The sequence below is a fragment of the Hydractinia symbiolongicarpus genome, chromosome 13 (assembly GCF_029227915.1).
Source record: "Hydractinia symbiolongicarpus strain clone_291-10 chromosome 13, HSymV2.1, whole genome shotgun sequence".
NCBI lineage: Eukaryota > Metazoa > Cnidaria > Hydrozoa > Anthoathecata > Hydractiniidae > Hydractinia > Hydractinia symbiolongicarpus.
In genome coordinates, this window is record NC_079887.1 from 4,507,190 (window position 1) to 4,513,782 (window position 6,593).

General features: G+C 37.5%; 1 long non-coding RNA gene across 1 annotated transcript; it reads left to right on the plus strand.

Moving 5' to 3' along the window:
- The first annotated feature begins 474 nt into the window (after window positions 1-474).
- On the plus strand, window positions 475-6,010 carry LOC130624148 (uncharacterized). Its single transcript, XR_008981183.1, has 3 exons — window positions 475-2,199; window positions 2,598-4,821; window positions 5,634-6,010. It is a non-coding gene; the product is annotated as an uncharacterized LOC130624148 (long non-coding RNA).
- The last annotated feature ends 583 nt before the right edge of the window (window positions 6,011-6,593 follow it).

A 6,593-nucleotide genomic window follows, 5' to 3' on the forward strand; every position in this document is an offset into this window, starting at 1 on the left:
CGCGATTTCCCGTAAATCCTGGGCTTGGCCCGTATAGTCGAATGTATACAAAGAAAGTATCCTGTGAGTAAACTCATTTCCAGAACGATTATTTAAATTATTTTTTCACCACTAAAACGCATGAGACTTGTAGTTTTCAAAAATGTTTTCATTTTTGATGAGACGCTTAATGAAAGAGGTTTAATCGCCGGCTAACGAAAACCTGCGATTTCCCGTAAATCCCGGGCTTGGCCCGTATAGTCGAATGTATACAAAGAAAGTACCCAGGGAGTAAACTCATGTCCTGAACGATTTTTTAAATTTTTTTTTCACCACTAAAACGCATGAAACTTGTAGTTTTCAAAAATGTTTTCATTTTTGATGAGACGCTTAATGAAAGAGGTTTAATCGCCAGCAAACGAAAACCCGCCATTTCCCGTAAATCCCGGGCTTGGCCCGTATAGTCGAATGTATACAAAGAAAGTACCCTGTAAGTAAACTCATTTCCAGAACGATTTTTTAAATTATTTTTTCACCACTAAAACGCATGAGACTTGTAGTTTTCAAAAATGTTTTCATTTTTGATGAGACGCTTAATGAAAGAGGTTTAATCGCCGGCAAACGAAAACCCGCGATTTCCCGTAAATCCCGGGCTTGGCCCGTATAGTCGAATGTATACAAAGAAAGTACCCAGGGAGTAAACTCATTTCCTGAACGATTTTTTAAATTTTTTTTTCACCACTAAAACGCATGAAACTTGTAGTTTTCAAAAATGTTTTCATTTTTGATGGGACGCTTAATGAAAGAGGTTTAATCGCCGGCAAACGAAAACCCGCGATTTCCGGTAAATCTCGGGCTTGGCCCGTATAGTCGAATGTATACAAAGAAAGTACCCTGTGAGTAAACTCATTTCCAGAACGATTTTTTAAATTATTTTTTCACCACTAAAACGCATGAGACTTGTAGTTTTCAAAAATGTTTTCATTTTTGATGAGACGCTTAATGAAAGAGGTTTAATCGCCGGCTAACGAATACCCGCGATTTCCCGTAAATCCCGGGCTTGGCCCGTATAGTTGAATGTATACAAAGAAAGTACCCAGGGAGTAAACTCATTTCTCGAACGATTTTTTAAATTTTTTTTTCACCACTAAAACGCATGAAACTTGTAAAATGTTTTCATTTTTGATGGGACGTTTAATGAAAGAGGTTTAATCGCCGGCAAACGAAAACCCGCGATTTCCCGTAAATCCCGGGCTTGGCCCGTATAGTCGAATGTATACAAAGAAAGTACCCAGGGAGTAAACTCATTTCCTGAACGATTTTTTAAATTTTTTTTCACCACTAAAACGCATGAAACTTGTAGTTTTCAAAAATGTTTTCATTTTTGATGGGACGCTTAATGAAAGAGGTTTAATCGCCGGCAAACGAAAACCCGCGATTTCCGGTAAATCCCGGGCTTGGCCCGTATAGTCGAATGTATACAAAGAAAGTACCCTGTGAGTAAACTCATTTACAGAACGATTTTTTAAATTACTTTTTCACCACTAAAACACATGAGACTTGTAGTTTTCAAAAATGTTTTCATTTTTGATGAGACGCTTAATGAAAGAGGTTTAATCGCCGGCTAACAAATACCCGCGATTTCCCGTAAATCCCGGGCTTGGCCCGTATAGTTGAATGTATACAAAGAAAGTACCCAGGGAGTAAACTGATTTCCTGAACGATTTTTTAAATTTTTTTTTCACCACTAAAACGCATGAAACTTGTAGTTTTCAAAAATGTTTTCATTTTTGATGAGACGCTTAATGAAAGAGGTTTAATCGCCGGCAAACGAAAACCCGCGATTTCCCGTAAATCCCGGGCTTGGCCCGTATAGTCGAATGTATACAAAGAAAGTACCCTGTAAGTAAACTCATTTCCAGAACGATTTTTTAAATTATTTTTTCACCACTAAAACGCATGAGACTTGTAGTTTTCAAAAATGTTTTCATTTTTGATGAGACGCTTAATGAAAGAGGTTTAATCGCCGGCAAACGAAAACCCGCGATTTCCCGTAAATCCCGGGCTTGGCCCGTATAGTCGAATGTATACAAAGAAAGTACCCAGGGAGTAAACTCATTTCCTAAACGATTTTTTAAATTTTTTTTTCACCACTAAAACGCATGAAACTTGTAGTTTTCAAAAATGTTTTCATTTTTGATGGGACGCTTAATGAAAGAGGTTTAATCGCCGGCAAACGAAAACCCGCGATTTCCGGTAAATCTCGGGCTTGGCCCGTATAGTCGAATGTATACAAAGAAAGTACCCTGTGAGTAAACTCATTTCCAGAACGATTTTTTAAATTATTTTTTCACCACTAAAACGCATGAGACTTGTAGTTTTCAAAAATGTTTTCATTTTTGATGAGACGCTTAATGAAAGAGGTTTAATCGCCGGCTAACGAATACCCGCGATTTCCCGTAAATCCCGGGCTTGGCCCGTATAGTTGAATGTATACAAAGAAAGTACCCAGGGAGTAAACTCATTTCTCGAACGATTTTTTAAATTTTTTTTTCACCACTAAAACGCATGAAACTTGTAAAATGTTTTCATTTTTGATGGGACGTTTAATGAAAGAGGTTTAATCGCCGGCAAACGAAAACCCGCGATTTCCGGTAAATCCCGGGCTTGGCCCGTATAGTCGAATGTATACAAAGAAAGTACCCTGTGAGTAAACTCATTTACAGAACGATTTTTTAAATTATTTTTTCACCACTAAAACACATGAGACTTGTAGTTTTCAAAAATGTTTTCATTTTTGATGAGACGCTTAATGAAAGAGGTTTAATCGCCGGCTAACAAATACCCGCGATTTCCCGTAAATCCCGGGCTTGGCCCGTATAGTTGAATGTATACAAAGAAAGTACCCAGGGAGTAAACTGATTTCCTGAACGATTTTTTAAATTTTTTTTTCACCACTAAAACGCATGAAACTTGTAGTTTTCAAAAATGTTTTCATTTTTGATGAGACGCTTAATGAAAGAGGTTTAATCGCCGGCAAACGAAAACCCGCGATTTCCCGTAAATCCCGGGCTTGGCCCGTATAGTCGAATGTATACAAAGAAAGTACCCTGTAAGTAAACTCATTTCCAGAACGATTTTTTAAATTATTTTTTCACCACTAAAACGCATGAGACTTGTAGTTTTCAAAAATGTTTTCATTTTTGATGAGACGCTTAATGAAAGAGGTTTAATCGCCGGCAAACGAAAACCCGCGATTTCCCGTAAATCCCGGGCTTGGCCCGTATAGTCGAATGTATACAAAGAAAGTACCCAGGGAGTAAACTCATTTCCTGAACGATTTTTTAAATTTTTTTTCACCACTAAAACGCATGAAACTTGTAGTTTTCAAAAATGTTTTCATTTTTGATGGGACGCTTAATGAAAGAGGTTTAATCGCCGGCAAACGAAAACCCGCGATTTCCGGTAAATCCCGGGCTTGGCCCGTATAGTCGAATGTATACAAAGAAAGTACCCTGTGAGTAAACTCATTTACAGAACGATTTTTTAAATTACTTTTTCACCACTAAAACACATGAGACTTGTAGTTTTCAAAAATGTTTTCATTTTTGATGAGACGCTTAATGAAAGAGGTTTAATCGCCGGCTAACAAATACCCGCGATTTCCCGTAAATCCCGGGCTTGGCCCGTATAGTTGAATGTATACAAAGAAAGTACCCAGGGAGTAAACTGATTTCCTGAACGATTTTTTAAATTTTTTTTTCACCACTAAAACGCATGAAACTTGTAGTTTTCAAAAATGTTTTCATTTTTGATGAGACGCTTAATGAAAGAGGTTTAATCGCCGGCAAACGAAAACCCGCGATTTCCCGTAAATCCCGGGCTTGGCCCGTATAGTCGAATGTATACAAAGAAAGTACCCTGTAAGTAAACTCATTTCCAGAACGATTTTTTAAATTATTTTTTCACCACTAAAACGCATGAGACTTGTAGTTTTCAAAAATGTTTTCATTTTTGATGAGACGCTTAATGAAAGAGGTTTAATCGCCGGCAAACGAAAACCCGCGATTTCCCGTAAATCCCGGGCTTGGCCCGTATAGTCGAATGTATACAAAGAAAGTACCCAGGGAGTAAACTCATTTCCTAAACGATTTTTTAAATTTTTTTTTCACCACTAAAACGCATGAAACTTGTAGTTTTCAAAAATGTTTTCATTTTTGATGGGACGCTTAATGAAAGAGGTTTAATCGCCGGCAAACGAAAACCCGCGATTTCCGGTAAATCTCGGGCTTGGCCCGTATAGTCGAATGTATACAAAGAAAGTACCCTGTGAGTAAACTCATTTCCAGAACGATTTTTTAAATTATTTTTTCACCACTAAAACGCATGAGACTTGTAGTTTTCAAAAATGTTTTCATTTTTGATGAGACGCTTAATGAAAGAGGTTTAATCGCCGGCTAACGAATACCCGCGATTTCCCGTAAATCCCGGGCTTGGCCCGTATAGTTGAATGTATACAAAGAAAGTACCCAGGGAGTAAACTCATTTCTCGAACGATTTTTTAAATTTTTTTTTCACCACTAAAACGCATGAAACTTGTAAAATGTTTTCATTTTTGATGGGACGTTTAATGAAAGAGGTTTAATCGCCGGCAAACGAAAACCCGCGATTTCCGGTAAATCCCGGGCTTGGCCCGTATAGTCGAATGTATACAAAGAAAGTACCCTGTGAGTAAACTCATTTACAGAACGATTTTTTAAATTATTTTTTCACCACTAAAACACATGAGACTTGTAGTTTTCAAAAATGTTTTCATTTTTGATGAGACGCTTAATGAAAGAGGTTTAATCGCCGGCTAACAAATACCCGCGATTTCCCGTAAATCCCGGGCTTGGCCCGTATAGTTGAATGTATACAAAGAAAGTACCCAGGGAGTAAACTGATTTCCTGAACGATTTTTTAAATTTTTTTTTCACCACTAAAACGCATGAAACTTGTAGTTTTCAAAAATGTTTTCATTTTTGATGAGACGCTTAATGAAAGAGGTTTAATCGCCGGCAAACGAAAACCCGCGATTTCCCGTAAATCCCGGGCTTGGCCCGTATAGTCGAATGTATACAAAGAAAGTACCCTGTAAGTAAACTCATTTCCAGAACGATTTTTTAAATTATTTTTTCACCACTAAAACGCATGAGACTTGTAGTTTTCAAAAATGTTTTCATTTTTGATGAGACGCTTAATGAAAGAGGTTTAATCGCCGGCAAACGAAAACCCGCGATTTCCCGTAAATCCCGGGCTTGGCCCGTATAGTCGAATGTATACAAAGAAAGTACCCAGGGAGTAAACTCATTTCCTAAACGATTTTTTAAATTTTTTTTTCACCACTAAAACGCATGAAACTTGTAGTTTTCAAAAATGTTTTCATTTTTGATGGGACGCTTAATGAAAGAGGTTTAATCGCCGGCAAACGAAAACCCGCGATTTCCGGTAAATCTCGGGCTTGGCCCGTATAGTCGAATGTATACAAAGAAAGTACCCTGTGAGTAAACTCATTTCCAGAACGATTTTTTAAATTATTTTTTCACCACTAAAACGCATGAGACTTGTAGTTTTCAAAAATGTTTTCATTTTTGATGAGACGCTTAATGAAAGAGGTTTAATCGCCGGCTAACGAATACCCGCGATTTCCCGTAAATCCCGGGCTTGGCCCGTATAGTTGAATGTATACAAAGAAAGTACCCAGGGAGTAAACTCATTTCTCGAACGATTTTTTAAATTTTTTTTTCACCACTAAAACGCATGAAACTTGTAAAATGTTTTCATTTTTGATGGGACGTTTAATGAAAGAGGTTTAATCGCCGGCAAACGAAAACCCGCGATTTCCCGTAAATCCCGGGCTTGGCCCGTATAGTCGAATGTATACAAAGAAAGTACCCAGGGAGTAAACTCATTTCCTGAACGATTTTTTAAATTTTTTTTTCACCACTAAAACGCATGAAACTTGTAGTTTTCAAAAATGTTTTCATTTTTGATGGGACGCTTAATAAAAGAGGTTTAATCGCCGGCAAACGAAAACCCGCGATTTCCGGTAAATCCCGGGCTTGGCCCGTATAGTCGAATGTATACAAAGAAAGTACCCTGTGAGTAAACTCATTTACAGAACGATTTTTTAAATTATTTTTTCACCACTAAAACACATGAGACTTGTAGTTTTCAAAAATGTTTTCATTTTTGATGAGACGCTTAATGAAAGAGGTTTAATCGCCGGCTAACAAATACCCGCGATTTCCCGTAAATCCCGGGCTTGGCCCGTATAATTGAATGTATACAAAGAAAGTACCCAGGGAGTAAACTGATTTCCTGAACGATTTTTTAAATTTTTTTTTCACCACTAAAACGCATGAAACTTGTAGTTTTCAAAAATGTTTTCATTTTTGATGGGACGCTTAATAAAAGAGGTTTAATCGCCGGCAAACGAAAACCCGCGATTTCCGGTAAATCCCGGGCTTGGCCCGTATAGTCGAATGTATACAAAGAAAGTACCCTGTGAGTAAACTCATTTACAGAACGATTTTTTAAATTATTTTTTCACCACTAAAACACATGAGACTTGT